The sequence below is a fragment of the Pan paniscus genome, chromosome 4 (genome assembly GCF_029289425.2).
Source record: "Pan paniscus chromosome 4, NHGRI_mPanPan1-v2.0_pri, whole genome shotgun sequence".
Classification (NCBI taxonomy): Eukaryota; Metazoa; Chordata; class Mammalia; order Primates; family Hominidae; genus Pan; species Pan paniscus.
Genome location: NC_073253.2, coordinates 169,774,183 through 169,791,260, shown reverse-complemented (window position 1 = coordinate 169,791,260; position 17,078 = coordinate 169,774,183).

The window sequence follows — 17,078 nt, the reverse complement described above, 5'->3', positions numbered from 1 at the left end:
TTAAGCATTACATATGCGTAGAGAGCAAAGCAGAGGAGCGACTCACCCTCATGGGACTCACATTCTAGGAGAAGCATGATGATTACCCTTGACTTCTGTTTACTCTGATTCCTAAATATGCTTCATAGAAGTTGTCTTCTTTCCATTTCTAAAGCCACTATCAGAGTTCTGCTTTTATTTTTAGAGATAGAGTTTTGCTCTTGTTGCCCAGGCTGGAGTGCAATGGCACGATCTCAGCTCACTGCAACCTCTGTCTCCTGGGTTCAAGCAATTTTCCTGCCTCAGCCTCCCGAGTAGCTGGGATTACAGGCATACACCACCACACCTGGCTAATTTTTTGTATTTTTAGTAGAGACAGGGTTTCTCCATGTTGGTCAGGCTGGTCTCGCACTCCCGACATTAGGTGATCTGCCCGCCTCAGCCTCCCAAAACACTGGGATTACAGGCGTGAGCCACTGCACCTGGCCTTCTGCTTTTATTATTTAGAGTATTTCAATAGCTTCCTGGCTGGTCTCTGGCCTCCAGTTTAATGCTCTTTTTCAATCTATCCTCCACACTGCTCTGGAATGATCGTCCCAGTACTCAAATCTGATCATGTTACTCCCCCCTTTAAAAAGCCAGTAACTTCCTATTTACCAGTGGAATCAAGCCTGAACTATTAGTCCGTTACAATGAATATAGAGGTTGCAAACAGGTGGCCTGAGGTCTGTATCTTCCAACAGACAGCTCCTGTTTGACTTGTACAATATTGGCTTACAAGGCATTTAAGACATGAATCAGTTACCACCATTTACATATTGGGAGATAACACCCGAAAGTTCAGATTTCCAGCCTCTCTTGAAAAATCCTAAGATCCGGCAACCTTGGGCCAGCATCCCTGCATGGCAGCAACCTCTCTGGAGCTGATGAACCACTATGCTTTTAATTGCTCGTGCTTTCTCCCTGCCTCTATAGCCCCCTGTTGTCCATGGACACTGAGCTGACTATAAAAGCTATTTATCACATGACACCTGGTCCTTTTATTCATTTATGTTGCCCATTTGGCTTTGCGTAGGCATTGGAGTCTGTGATCCTAACCTAATTCCCACATACCTTTCCAGCATTACCGTCTTCAGTTCATTGTCTATGTCCTGGTGTCCCTAAGTCATCATGGTCTTTCATGCCTGAATGCCTTTCCTCATGCTGTTCCCTTTGTCCCTCTTTCCCGAGAACTTGTAAGCAACTCAGCTCAAAGCTCACTTCTGTCCTTGGAAGGCTGCCTTCCCTTCTCCTCTGTACATCCTCCACCCACTGTAGTGTAAGCACCTGTTGGACTTCTCTCTTAGGCTGTGAGCCCTTTGAGGCCAGGAGCAATGCTATGATTCATGCTAGAAGTATGTGTCAATTTCCTGTCATGTGTAGGTCTCAAATGTAGTGAAGAAGACACAGTCCTTGTTATCTTGGAACTTGTATTCTAATGGGGGAACATCAAAAAGTAGAATGGGTAAATGTATTTCAAGGAGAGTTAAGGTTTGTGAATAACCGAAAATGAGATATAATGAAGGATGACAAGGGAATGAGGGAGGGCACTAATTTAGCTAGGGTGGTCTGGGAAGATCTCTTTGAGGAAGTGACATGTAGCAAGGAGGGGCCAGCCCATTGAAAGTCCTGGCACAAAGTAAGCATTAGGAAACATTTTTGGAGTAAGTAAATGGGTGTGTGAAATACTCCCCATCACCATACAAACACTGAAAGATGATGATTACATCTTATATTCGTATAATATAATGGACTGAGATTTCCCAGCTTCATGAGTTAGGCTATGTTAAGTCCCAGCACCACATCCAGAAAGCCAGTATAGGGTCTATACCGACCTGTGATTCAGGAAACATGTAATTGTACATCACTTAGGATTGCCTTTGACTGCAAATAACAGAAAATGATGTCCAGTGGTTGAAATCACAAAACTATTTATAAAACACTTGACATTGGCATGCTTAACCTTTTTTTATACCATGGCAGTCTGATGAACTTCTTGGAAAAGATATTTTAATGCTAATATAAAATATATACAATTACAAAGGAAACTAGTTATGTTGAAATAGAGTCACTGATATAATAACCTATAATATTGTAGATGTGATTTTTCTTAACTTAGTACATAATAAATGTAGTGGCAGGTCTAATAGGTACTAAAACTTAAAGTCATGATGAATGTAAAGGGCATTTCAAAATATGTGCTCCAACTATAATAGGGTATGAAAATACCTGTGATTTCTATTGGTGACCATGGTGGACAGAATAACGGCCCTCAAAGATGCCCACATCCTAATCCCCCAAACCTGAAAATGTTTTCTTACATGGCTAAAGGAATTTTGTAGATGTGATTAAAAGGATTTTGAGATGGGGGGATTATCCTGCATTATAGGGGTGAGCCCGATGTTATCACAGGGTCTTTATAAAGAAAAGAGGGAGATAGGAGTGAGTGTCAGGGCCAGAGAAAGATCTGTGATGAGAGAACCTGGGGCCAGAGCAATGTGGGATCATAGGCCAAGGAATATGGGCAGCTTCTAGAAGCTGGAAAAGACAAGCAGCTAGATTCTTCTCCAGAGCTTCCAGAAGGAGTGCAACCCTGCTGATGCATTTTGGATTTTGCTCTCCAGAACTGTAAGATTTCCGTGTTTGTTGGTTGGTTTTCTTTTTTTTTTTTCTCTTGAGATGGAGTCTCACTCTGTCACCCAGGCTGGAGTGCAGTGGCTGAATCTTGGGTCACTGCAACCTCCACCTCCTGAGTTCAAGCAATTCTCCTGACTCAGCCTCCCAAGTAGCTGGGTCTACAGGTGCCTACCACTATGCCTGGCTACTTTTTGTATTTTTAGTAGAGACAGGGTTTCACCATGTTGGCCAGGCTCATCTTGAACTCCTGACCTCAGGTGATCCACCTGCCTTGGCCTCCCAAAGTGCTGGGATTACAGGTGTGAGCCACCTCATCTGGCTGATTTCTGTTTTGTTTTGTTTTGGTTTTCCCACTAATTTTGTGGTAATTTGTTACAGCATCAGTAGAAAAACCAATTCAGATTTTATACTGAAAGTGGGGTGCTGTTGTAACAAATTCCTAAAAATATAGAAATGGCTTTGGGATTGGAGGTTAGGTAGAGGCTAGTCAAATTTTGAGAAGCAGGATAGAAAAAGCTTAGCTTGCTTTGAAAAGACCATGAGTACAAATATGGATGTTAATAGGGACTCAGGAGGAAATGAGGAGCATGGTAGAGAAAAACTATATTGTCTTAGAGAGTACTTTAAATGATCATAAAGAGACTGTTGGTAAAAATGTGGATGTAAAGGCACTTTTGGTAAGTTTTCAGAAGGAACTGAGGAGTATGTAATTGAAAACTGGAGGAAAGGGCGATTCTCACTATGCAGTGTCAGAAAACTTAGCTGAATTGCATCTTACATTTCTGTAGAAAACAGTACATAAGTGATAAAACTGCATATTTAGCTGAGGAGATTTCCTGGCCAAGTGTTGAAGGTGCAACTTGATTTCTTCTTGCAGCTTACTGTAAAATGTGAGAGGAAATAAACAGACGAAGGAAAGAACTGTTAAGAAAAAAAATGAGAACTTATTGATTTGGGAAATTCTCAGCTTATCCAGATGCTAAAAGACGTTATCAAAAGATGCTAAAACTAGGAGATTTGCTGTCAGAAAAACATGCTCTGAAGAGAAAGACAAGGGTGTGTCCAACCTTTTGCTAGTGCCTCAGAAGGATAAAAAGTCAGAGTATTCAGTCACACAGAAAGTTCTTAGAAAAGATTAAGTGTATGATTCTCCTCAGCCATTGCAGAAGAAGCCAGAACTAAAGATGAAATTATCCAAGAAAGATCTGTGGAGGGGCCTCTTATCTAATGAAGTGAATTCCCATGGCATACACAAGAGACCCACAAGGTTCTTGAGAATTTTATATCAGCAGAAACACTGCCAGTTTGGACCGGCAATCCAAGGATTAAATTAAAGATGGCTGTCAGGCTCCCAAAATTCAGCAGACAGGAAACAGGCTGATAAAAATACTCAGTGCCAAACATTTGCTAGCCTTCAAGAAAAAAGAATGATTTATAGGGCAGAATATAAGATCAGAGGGTAGAGCCATGAACTAATGGAATTATTCCCAGGCCTTGAAACGTAATGTTTTCCTAACTGGATTTTAAAAATTGTCAAAATCGGTAATTCCTTCTTCTCTTTTATCTTCTCCCTTTTTGAACAGGAATGACTATAATGATATCCTACGCTTGTTTCATCACAGCATTTTGGAAGCAGATAACTTGTTTTCTAGTTCCATAGGCCCAGAGATGGAGAGGAATTTTGCCTCAGGATGGATTATGCTCACAGTGTCACCCCTACCTGATTTAGATGGAGAGATTTGAGACTTTTGAACTGATGAGATTTTTGAACTTTGAGTTGATGCTGTAATAGGTTGAAACACTTGATGATGTTGGGATGAGTTGAATGCATGTGGGATGGGGGTTAATCTTTGAGGGTTGTAGGATGGACAAATACAGTGACGTCTACTAGCAGCACTCCAGGTACTGCTAATGCTGCTGTCCATTGCTGTACACACTCTTGATCAAAGAAAATACTAAATTTCAGTTAGGAGTCTGTGAAAATAATGATGTCATTTTTTCACCAACCAACCTCAGAAACCCCGATGTTAAGAATTCCTAACTGGGAGAAAGAAGTCCCTGGGTGGTACCCGGATCTTTGTACCTCTCTGTTACTGAATCCTGGGTATGTGGGCAAGGTTTTCTCTCATGCCATAAAATGGTTGCCACAACCCCAAACATCACATTCTTTTTTTTTTCTTTTCTTCTCTTTTTTTTTTTTTTTTTTTTGAGATGGAATCTCACTCTGTCGCTAGGCTGGAGTGGAGTGGTATGATCTCAGCTCACTGCAACCTCCATCACCCGGGTTCAAGTGATTCTTCTGCCTCAGCCTCCTGAGTAGCTGGGACTACAGGTGTGCGCCACCACACCCAGCTAATTTTTGTATCTTTAGTAGAGACGGGGTTTCACCATGTTGGCCAGGATGATCTCGATCTCCTGATCTTGTGATCCACCATCCTTGGCCTCATAAAGTGCTGGGATTACAGGAGTGAGCCACCACGCCCAGCCCCCAGACATCACATTCTTATATACCAGCTTCCCAAGCTGAAATAAAAGAAGGAAGGAGGAAATAAAATGAAAGGTCTTTTTCTGTAATCTGCTCTTACTTTTTGTCAGGGGTGAAATCTTCCCTGGAAGTCCCTAGCAAGCCTCTTTTGTCCCATTCACATGGTCACTCAGGCACATGACCACTGGAAAGGGGGAATTAAGTTACCATGATTGGCTTGGACCAGGAGTCAGCAAACATTTTATGTTAAGGGCCAGATAGCAAATATTTTAGGTTTTGTGGGCCATGCTGTCTGGGTCACAACTATTTGACTGCCGCAGTCATAGAAAAGCAGCCATCACTAATACATAACAAACAGGTGTGGATAGGGCTGCCATTTATCAGGTCTAAATGCAGAATGCTCCAGTTATATTTAAATTCCAGATCAGGCCTGGCACAATGGCTTACGCCTGTAATCCCAACAATTTGGGAGGCCAAGGTGGGAGGATCACTTAAGGCTGAGAGGTTAGTAGGTGTGGTGGTGCACACCTATAGTCCCAGCTACTTGGAAGACTGAGGTAGGAGGATCACTGGAGCCCGGAGATAGAGACTATCATGAGCCGTGATCGTGCCACTGCACTTCAGCATGGGCAACAGAGAGAGACCCTGTCTCAAAAACAAAACCAAAAACAATAACAAAAAACTTCTGCTCAAAAACAAATGGTTTTTTAAGTGTATGTCCCATGCAATATTCAAGATATGTTTAAGGATTCACTGTTCATCTGAAATTCAAATTTTCATCTTGTTGAAATCAATAAAATTTCATCTTGTCGTTTACATGGCAACTATAGGGGTGACTATCATGATGACCAACTCTTGGCTTGCTGGAGAGATTCCCAGTTTTAGCACCAAAAGTCCTGAATTCAAGGGATCCTCTCAATTCTCCAGCAAACTAGGACAATTGGTTCCCATACCAATAAAACTTGTGAACAAAAAAATTTGAATTTCATGTAATTTTCATGTTTGTTTCACAATGACTCATCTTTTGATTTTTTTCAACCATTTCAAAACACAGTAGTTTTCCCTTATCCATGAGCGATTATGTTCTAAGACCCCCACGGGATGCCTGAAACTGCAGATAGTACAGAACCCTATATCTACTCTGATTTTGGGATCTAATAACCAAGATGGCTACTAAGTGACTAACAGGTAGGTGGCATAGAAGGTGCGGATATGCTGGACAACGGGGTGATTCACGTCCCAGGTGGGACGGAGTGGGTCGGTGCAAGATTTCATCATGCGATTCTGAAAGGCATGCAATTAAAAATTATGAATTATTTCTGAAATTTTTCATTTAATATTTTTGGACTGTGATTGGCCACAGGTAACTAACTGAAACTACAGAGAGTGAAATTGCAAATAAGCAGGGACAACTGTCTTGAGAAAAACATTTTTAGCTCTCAGGCTGTAAAGAAAACAGGTAGTGGGTCAAATTTGGCCCATAGACAGTTGTTTGCTGACTCCTGGCTTAAACCATCCGTGATTCATCCCCCGAGGATGGGCATATTGTTACTCAAACAAAATTAGCATTCTGTTAACCAGAAAGACAGGGAATGACTGTCGGGAGGCAACTGAGGGTGCCTGCCAAAGATTGGACATCTCTGTCTCTGAATACCTTGTGTGTTTAATTCTGTGAGGCTGCCGCGGGTGCCGGATTACTCAATCTTTACCTTGCAGGCATCTCTGCTGCCTCTCAAGCTTGTGTTTCCCTTAAAAGCTTTTCAAACAAATTAGGGGTGTTCTAGGCCTGGAGAAAAACATCTGCCTCTTTTCTTCTCCTGAGTAAACTGTGATCTTCAGCAAATCTATTTCTCTCTCTGGGCCACAGCTGTCTGGGAGCCCCTGGCTCAGTGTGACCAAGAAAAGACCTCTTTGGTCTTTAAGGGCACTGGGGTTTCATGGTTCAACTCATACACTTTTATGAAGGTGACCTAATTTGAATTGCAGGAGGACTCTGTGATAGGACATTATTTTCTGTTTTCTACAGGAGGACATTGAACTCCAGCAAGTTCTCCTTCCTCCTGCGTCCCCACTGCTCCTTTTCATGTCTGATCTCCATCCTGGAAGACCAACAGGGAGGAAAGTCACATATTCCAAAATAGTGTAGGTTCTACTGTCCCTGCTCATAAATTCTCAACATATATAACTTCAGAGGTGCCTGTTTATTCGTGGTTCTAACCCAATTAGGACAAATTTTCATTTCTTTGGTTTGATGTGTCTCCTGGCATCCTTAAACAGTCAACAAAAACCACACAGAGTTTGTATTGTTTCAGCTTTTCCATCCCCAACTTTTATGATCTGGTTTAGAAACTGGTTGTAAAAACTGGCTTTAGACCCCAACTTGGCAATGCCAGACAATTTGCTTCTCTCCTGTCCAAAATTTAGAAGAATTCTCCCCTAGGCTGCCTAAAGAGGGAAAGAGAGTAAGTGAGATGCTAAATGTCTTGCCTCTTAAAAGGCCTTTCTCTTCTAAATCAGTGTGTAGTCTTTCCACTGGTAGCAAGAGGAGGGAGATAAATGAATAGAAAAAAAAACCATGCAGCAGCCCTCACCAACTAATCTTTCTGTCTTTTTGGGGTTTAAGTGAGCAGTCCCACATGCGTGGAGTCAAAATCCTGAGAAGAAAGCTCTTGGGTCACTAGCCCATAAGGAGAATCAGTTAGTGAAACAAATGGTCACACTGAGCAAAACTGGGCATTTATCATTTATCATGCCTTCTGGAGCCACAAGTTCCCACCAGCTGCAGGTAGGCTTTGAGGAGGCACCACCAGTGGAGACACCGTGGCACTTCCCCTGCCTCCCGGCATATGGCTGCCCAAATCTCTCATGTCCAATGATCTCATTGACTTTTTCTTCCCCCACTGGCTCACGGTCAGGGAAGCAGTCTGGATGAATACAAGGAACACGCTGGCGTCCACCCTACCTAAAGTTTCTGAGCATTCAGGGGCCACTGAGTTCAGCCTGCCGACCCATCGCTCCTTCCCAGGGAGTACTTCAAGGGAAACAAAAGGAGTCCTGGAGGTGTCAAGCTGCTACTTGTTCTTTCCCCAAAGAGAACCTTCTCCACCACCAATTACCACATCATCATAAACACTCAGGAGAGACATGATGTAAAAATGAAATTACTGAAAACATTTTTGGACTAACACTCGGCTTTATATAAACTCACAGACAATCCTATAAGGCACTCAAGCAGATTATGGGTTTGAGCAAAGCTGGAAAATTGCTGCCATTATATTGTTATTATTAACACCTTGTAATTAGCCCTAAGGAATCCCAAAGTTCTCTTTCTTGATTTGGCTTTAATGAAGGAAAATTGCTACCTTTGCAAGTTGGATGGCGCCCGTCCTGATTAACCTTAAGTATACAGGACTATTATTTTGAAAATGTTTGCTGTCATGTGAATATTAGGGTTACATACAACTGGGAAGGAGGTGGGGGCGGGGAGGGTGGAGAGGAGGAGGCCCTCACTACTCTTTTTTCCCCAAAGGAGGATGAATCATGGCCTTACTTCAGCTGTGGTCATTGCTTGAAAGATCAAGAATGAAAGTCCCTTGAAGGCCATGACCACGATGCCTTTAGCAAGCTCTATGGGCAAGGCTGTTGGCTGCCAGTTTCTCTACCTGTTGACTGCACAGGCTGGAGGAGTAATTGTATGGGGTGGTTTTATCATTATCTTGAGAGTGACCTGTGGAGATGAGATCACACAGGAGTTAGCACCTAGTGCAATAAAGCACATTTTATTTGCATGTCCCAGAACTCTCCAGAGGCCCCTCTGCAGCCTTCACAGGCACCGTGTCTCCAATGAAACGCTGTCAACATTCATAAAAGATCCCTCTACGTATCCTTGAACTCCCCTCCCACTGGCCGTGCACTATTTTCATTACCTTCTCTGGGAAAACCATACATTAAAGAGAATTCGTTTGATCTTATCTATAATTAATTTGTATTTTGATAATATAGAGGAGGAATTCTTACATGTGATGACTTAGCTGCTCATTATTTTTCTCTTTTGAACTCCTGTGACCGCTTAATAACTCAAGCCAATGCATGGCGGATTAGGACATTTTCCCCACCCACCTTTCAGGAAGGGGAAGGTGTTGCCTCTCACACAGAGACAAATTGCTTTAAATAATGACTTTGTGCAAAATTAGTCATACATAATTGAAAAATTCTATAGATGAATACTGAAGTAACTTGAGATGATCAGTTTACATAGAGCTTGGAGCTTGTCCTCCTGATGGAAGCTGTTCAAACTCACCCAGGACCTTGGCAGTTGGTCTATTGGTTTTTTAAATTTGTTTTTAGAGTCTTTTCGCCTTCTCTCCCATTTCTTCATGAGAAGGTGAAAAAGCTTATTTACAGAGAGGGATGGTACAAGAATACTCATGTAGCAGCTTAGTAATAATAGCAAAAATACTACCCTTAAGGCAGCTGACACCTCCTCACTTTGGGTAGAAGAGATGGCGCTCTGGAGCTGGACACTTTAGACATTTCATTACCTCATCGTCCTCAAAGTTCACTGCGCACCAAAGGCAAACCTTTCATGCGCTACTAGGAGCCAAAGTCTGAAAACCCCCTGGAAAGCTGACATTTTGTACACCTTCCCAAGTGACCATTCTCAATGTGCAATACATTGTGGTAAATGTGGCCTCTGTGTGTGTGTGTATGTGTGTGTGTGTGTGTGTGTGTGTAAGAGCTGACTCCTACACAGCAGGCTGAGCCTACGCTATCTAGCACTGCAGACAGACTGGGGTCGACTGTCACCCTTGCCTCTGACTAGCTGGGGCAACTTTGGGCAAATCTCTTAAATTGCCCAGCTGGCAGGGTTTCTGTGCATCTAACTGGGGTTCAAGAAAGATTAAAAATTGAATAACATAGCCGGGCACGGTGGCTCACGCCTGTAATCCGAGCACTTTGGGATGCTGAGGCGAGCAGATCACGGGAGGTCAGGAGTTCGGGACCAGCCTGACCAACATGGCGAAACCCCGTCTCTAAAAAATACAAAAAAAATTAGCCAGACATGGTGGCACATGTTTGTAATCCCAGCTACTCAGGAGGCTGAGGCAGGAAAATCACTTGAACCCAGGAGGCAGAGGTTGCAGTGAGCCGAGATCGTGCCGTTGGACTCCAGCCTGGGCAACACGAGAGAAACTCTGTCTCAAAAAGAAAAAAGAAAAAGAAAAAATTGAATAATGCAAACGAACGGCTGTCATGGAGTAGGTGCTTCCTACGTTTCAGCGCCTTCCCTCCACCTGTTGGTGTAATGGGCTTCGCAGAAGTCTGGGTAAAGCCTTTGTTCTTGCCACTCCTTGGTGCAGGTCTGCAGAGAGGTGTTTAATCTCCCTGTCTCAGTTTCTCTCCTGTATAATGGGATAATAAGACATGACAGCTGCACATCACTCAGGATAAGAAGAGGATTAATGAGTTAATGTTTATAAAGGGCTTTGAGATCTCCCTCTGAAAGTCTCTTCAGATGTATTTTATTGGCATAATAAGACTTCTATCATCTGTGGGAAAAAAGTCCAAACAGGAAAACATAATCATAATTCAAAGGAGCTAATGAGGATATTATAAGTGTAAATTCACCACCTCGATTGCTTGTTTATGAAGTCGTTTCAGATGGCAAGGAGCACGCCTGTGCTGGTCCTGAGTTTGCCTTGAACTCCGTTCAACTGTCATTACGTTCTCCAGGAGCGTGGCTGTCTCTGGTTGTGTTTAAAAGCCCATGGGCCCGTGAAGCAGGAAAATAAAACAGAGCTGCCCCACCTGGTGTAAATTTGTTGAGGGAAGGGATGACTCCCTTTATATCTTCTGAGTGTTGTCTCACACAGACTTGCTCAATCCTCCATCCTGAAGTAATGAGAAAAGTTATGCATTGCTTACCTCAGTCAGTAATTTGCCTCTTCTGGACTGGCAGTTGGAGGCTAGAAGTCACTGGTGAGTAGGAAATAATAGAATGGATCTAGTCTGAGTGGACTTTTAACACTTTTGTAACATAATGTTTATTATCATCCCCCTAGGGAGGCACTTTTAGAGGGTTTTTTTCCCCCTAATCTTCAATCTTCCTCACCTTATGAAATTTTAATATCATAGATCTACTGTCTGTTTTATGTACTGTGTGTATATGTGCTTTATACATGAAAAGAGTAAGATTTTTTTACCCTCCAAAAACCAATATTCACTCCCCGTGGGGAGATATCCAACCCTTTGAGCAGGCATGCTTTAGCATGAAGGGGATGACAAACATCTCATTGTTAACAAGAGCCCCAGTCCTGACTTTGCTTCCACTTTGTTCTCATGCCTGTCTCTCAAAATAAGCATAATTTATAATAGGGAAAACTTGGAAAGAATCTCAATATTCAAAATCGGGGACTGGTTAAATAAATTATGGTGTATTCATAAAATGGAACACTCTACTGCCAATGCATGTGATATTTACATACACATGTTGGTTTACATAGGGAGCTGCTCAGAGGACAATTATTAAGGGAAAACAGCAGGTTACCAAGTGGTATATATATTAGGCAGAGACATTTAGAATTAGGCCTGGAGCGGTACCTGCCATATTATTGCTGGGTTGCAGAATTTGAAGGACTTCTTCTTCCTTTCCCCTCCTTCCCTTCTTTCCCTCTTTTCCTCCCTCCCTCCCTTCCTTCCCTCTCTGTCTATTTCTCCCTCCTTTAATTTACCTATATTTTCTAGTCTTTCTATAAGGAACATGTAAAATTGCATATTGTAAATGGGGAAATTAAAAGGCACGGAAACAGCCCCCACAACGTAGATTTCTCAGAGACAGTCAGTCTTCTGGTGGTTCAGGCCATCCATCTGGTGAGGACTGAGTAGCCTCTTAGGTACTCGCTGGAGGACGATAACCACCTGCCTATTCTCCCAGTTGTTAAATCATCAGGATCCTCCTTGAAGCAGCAGCTCAGGATCCCCTGACTACACTGCTTGGTTTAAGAAGATGATCTCCAGCCACGTGCTGTTCAGGCTCTGTGAAAAGTCTGACTGAGGCAAGGGCAATGAATGCGGAGAAGCATGGGCTGCAGCGCCTGGGTCCTTCATCACGACTTTCAAGGATCTCTGCTTAGACCCACTGAGGACTGGAAGGCTCGGAACTGAGCACAGCTCAGCCTAACCCCCTGACGAATAGTGTCCACGGAAGCCTTCTTTATCATTGCTTCCTCATACTGGGTTCAGCTGTTACACAAGTTGATGTTAAATTACTGTTGACTGTGGTTCTCCACTGCATTTGTTTAGCACCGAGGGCAGCATCAGATGCACAATAAACTTGAATGCTTTCCAAACAAACAAATACATTATTGGGCCTTGAGTTGATCCCTATCTCTGTAGAAGGTTCAACAGGGCCTAGCCCCGGTGCCGGCCGCAGAGTTAGCTCTAAAGATAAAGCAATTTCTTGAAGAATTTAACAAGCAGAAGTTTCCCTTAAAGAGATGTTATTCTTTCTACCATCAGGGATTAATAATTCTAGAACTCATTCCATTTCCCTTCTTGGCTTTGATTTCTTTCTACTTGGGCTTTTGTACTTGCTGTAGATTGTACCCAGAAGCTAAGTCCCCCAAAATTATTTTTGGCTCTAACTCACCCCTGCCTCCAATGTCATTTTCCTAGGGCCCTCCTGATGCTCTCCATTAGGTCAGGTTCCCTGTTTGCTATTCTCAGAACTCACTATACTTCCCTCCTTCTCCCTTAGTCCTTATCAAAGTTGTAATTATATAGTTATATGTGCAATTATCTAATGATATTAATAACCAGCACTTAATGAGTACTTACCAGACTCCTAGCACTGTGCTGAACGCTTTAATTCTGAGGTCATCATCATTTAATCATCACGACAATATGATAAAATTCATTATTATTGTCATTTTACAGAAGAGGAAATGGAGGCCCAGTTAGCCTAAAGTTGCCTAACCAGTTAGTGGTAGAGTCAAGATTAGTATCCAAGCTGCTTGCCCCCAAAACCCTACACAGGGAGTTTTTGTAACAGGGGCCTGCACAGTGTGTCAGTGGGGGCAAATCTAGACATTAAGAGGTTAGGAACTTCCATATGAATATAGAGATGTCCAGTTTCTCTTGAAAAATTGAAAAAAGTGGCAACACTGGATCCCGTTCCTTCATGCCGACAACTGCTATATGACTGCTTCCCCATTTGATGGAACAAGCTAGCTCCCTCCAGCTTGCTGGCTCCTACCCAGCCCTCTTCTGCTATAGGCATTGGAGTTTGCAGTCCTGGCACACGCTGTGTTGCTTCCATCATTTCATTAATATTTATTCTCCCTGGGCTAGAATCCAAGCCATGCTGAAGGAGTTCACAGTTTAGTGGGGGAGGCAGATCTTTAAAGTCAATTACAGGGCAGTGAGATAAATTCAATAATGCCAATGGTATGACTGTGCTGTGGAAGTCCATAACTCAACCTGGGGGCATGGTGGGTTTGGGGAACGATGTCAGACTTCTCAGATTAGGACTTCTTGAGGAGTAGAATCTTGAGAATTAGGGAAGAGTTTTCTGGAGAATTAAGGGACAACTCCCTTGGCAGACAAAATAGCACATGCAGAGACATGGAGGTAATATACATAGGAAGCCTTAGAACTTCCAGTAGTGTAGTGTGACTGAGGCCAGGGAAAGGGAGAGAGGACTGACAAGGAGGATGCAGGCAGGGGCAGAGTCAGATGACAAAGGGCCTTGTGTGCTAGGGTTACGTCTTGGTCCATTTGTGCAGCTATAACAAAATACTGCAGACTGGGTCACTTATAGATAATATAAATTTATTCCCCACAGTTCTGGAGGCTGGGAAGTCTAAGATCAAGGCGTCAGCATTTGGTGTCTGGTGAGGACCTTCTTGCTGTGTCCTCACATGGCAGAAGGCGGAAGGGCAAAAAGTGCCTAAGCTGTTTCCTCATAGCCTTTTCGTTAGGCACTAATCTATTCATGATGGCAGAGCCTTCATGACTTAATCACTTCCCCAAAGGCCCCACTTCTAATGCCACCACAATGGTGATTAAGTTTCAACACATAAATATTAGGAAACATTCACACCATTGCAGATCATCATTAGGATGTTCACAGATATGCAATTCTTTTCCTCCTTCCAGGCTCATGGTAAGATTTTTCTTCTCTGCCCCCTTCCACATTGGAGGGGTCATGTGACTCTCCTGGCTGACGAAATGTGAATGTGAGAGACACATGTTGCTCCTGAGTGACAGCAACTCAGTGCATTCTGCTCTCCTGCCTTGTGTGATTTTGGCACATGTGGAGATGGGGGTTTTTGTCTGCCTGAGCCCTTGAATGACTCTGATTAGAAGAGCCTGTCCGTCAACCTACAGTGGCCAAGTAGTATGTGCAAGAGTAAACATGCTATATTCACTGAGGTTTGGAAGATGTTTGTTATCACAGCATAGCAGGGCCCTTCCTGATGGATCCATCTGCCAATTGAAAGAACTTAGAATTTACTCTGCAGTCCAAGGGATCAAAATGTCAAATTTCCTAGAGGGACCATACAGGTAACACAAATGCCTAAGGAGGCAGCATAGGATGTTATGAGCACAAGAGCAGTGCTCTAGCCATTCAGCATCTCCCCACTGATTCCAGGTATGTTGGGCTTTCTGGTCCTCCAAAATGTCACGTTCTTTTCTATCTCCCCACCTTTGCTCATGACACTGCCTGTCCCTTTGACTCCACCTGGAAAATTCCATGCCTTCTTTTCTTCTTTTTCTTTAACCAGAACTTAAAGTTCTTATTTATTTATTATATATTTATATTTTTTTGGTGGAATTGGTGGGAACAAAGGATCTCCTTCTGTTGCTCGGGCTGGAAGGAAGTGACGGGAACATGGCTTACTGCAGCCTTGACCTTCTGGTGCAGCCTTGACCTTCTGGACTCAAGCGATCCTCCTGCCTCAGCCTCCTGAGTAGCTGGGACCACAGGTGGGTGCCACCACTTCCAGTTAATTTTTGTATTTTTTGTGGAGATGGGGTCTCACTTTGTTGCCCAGGCTGGTCTTGAACTCCTAGGCTCAAGCAGTCCTCTAGCCTTGACCTTCCAAAGTGTTGAGATTACAGGCATGTGCCACCACACCCAGGCTATTTTTTTCATTTTTAATGTTTTGTGGGTACATAGTTGATATATATATTTATGGGGTACATGAGATGTTTTGACACAAGCACAAAATAATCACATCATTGAGAATGGGGTTTCCATCTGCTCAAGCATTTGTTCTCTGTGTTGCAAACAATCCAATGACACTCTTTTAGTTATTTTTAAATGTACTGTTATTATTGACTATAGTCACTCTGTTGTGCTATCAAATACTAGGTCTTATTAATGCTTTCTAATTATTTTTTTGTATCCACTAACCATCCCTCACTCCCTATAACCCCCTACTACCCTTCCCAGCCTCTGGTAACCATCCTTCTACTCTCTATGTCCATGAGTTCAATTGTTTTGATTTTTAGATTCCACAAATAAGTAAGAACATGCAATGCTTGTCTTTCTGTGCCTAGCTTACTTCACTAAACATAATGGTGTCCAGTTTCATCCACGTTGTTGCAAATGACAGGATCTTATTCTTTTTATGGCTGAATAGTACTCCATTGTGTGTAAGTAGCACATTTTCTTTATCTGTTCATCTGTTGATGTCTGTCTATTTGGACAGACAAAATTTGCTTCCAAATTTTGGCTATTGTGAACAGTGCTGCAACAAACATGTGAGTGCAGATATCTCGTCCATACATTGGTTTCCTTTCTTTTGGGTATATACCCAGCAGCGGAATTGCTAGATCATATGGTAGCTCTATTTTTAGTTCTTTTTGAGAAACCTCCAAAATGTTCTCTATACTGGTCGTACTAATTTACATTCCCACCAACAGTGTACAAGGGTTTCCTTTTCTCCACATCCTCACCAGCATTGGTTATTGCCTGTCTTTTGGATATAAGCCATCTTAACTGGGGTGAGATATCTCATGGTAGTTTTGATTTGCATTCTCTGATGATCAATGATGTTGAGCACCTTTTCATATGCCTGTTTGCCATTTGTATGTCTTCTTTTGGAAAATGTCTATTTAAGTCTTTTGCTCACTTTTTATCGGATTATTAGCTTTTTCGCCGTAGAGTTGTTTGAGCTCCTTATATATTCTGGTTATTACTCCCTTGTCAGATGGACAGTTTGCAAATATTTTCTCCCATTCTGTGGGTTGTCTCTTCACTTTGTTGATTGTTTCCTTTGCTGTGCAGAAGCTTTTTAACGTGATGTGATCCCATTTGTTCATTTTCGCTTTAGTTGCCTTTGCTTGGGGGTATTGCTCGATGAATTTTTGCCCAGACCAATGTCCTGGAGAGTTTCTCCAGTGTTTTCTTGTAGTAGTTTCATAGTTTGAGGTCTTAGATTTAAGTATTTAATCCATTTTGATTTGATTTTTGTATATGTTGAGAGACAGGGGTCTAGTCTATGCCTTTTTTTTGGACGCAACTTAAATTTCAGCCTCGGATATAAATAATCCCCCAAATGTACGTCACTGCCACTAAGCACCAAGACGTTTTGTTATCACGGCTACCACAACTGTCAAGAGGGATGGCAGGCTGAAATGCCTCTCGGGCTTAGTAGGTAGGAAGAGAGTTGGGTGGGAGGGTGAATGCAGCTGTAATTGGAGAGCACAGCTCCCAGCTTCACCAAGAAGACACATGGCTCCGCTCCAGTAATGGCAGCCCTGTGGGAATACAGGCCCTGTCTTATTCCATCTTCCAATTTTTTACAAGAATTGGGAAGTATGCAATTGCCTGGGAAATCTCCAGATCTGAAAATGTTGGAAACTATTTTAGATTTCAAAGAGATGTGAAAACCTAATGTATTTTTTTCCCAGTCTGGCCCTCAGGTAATTA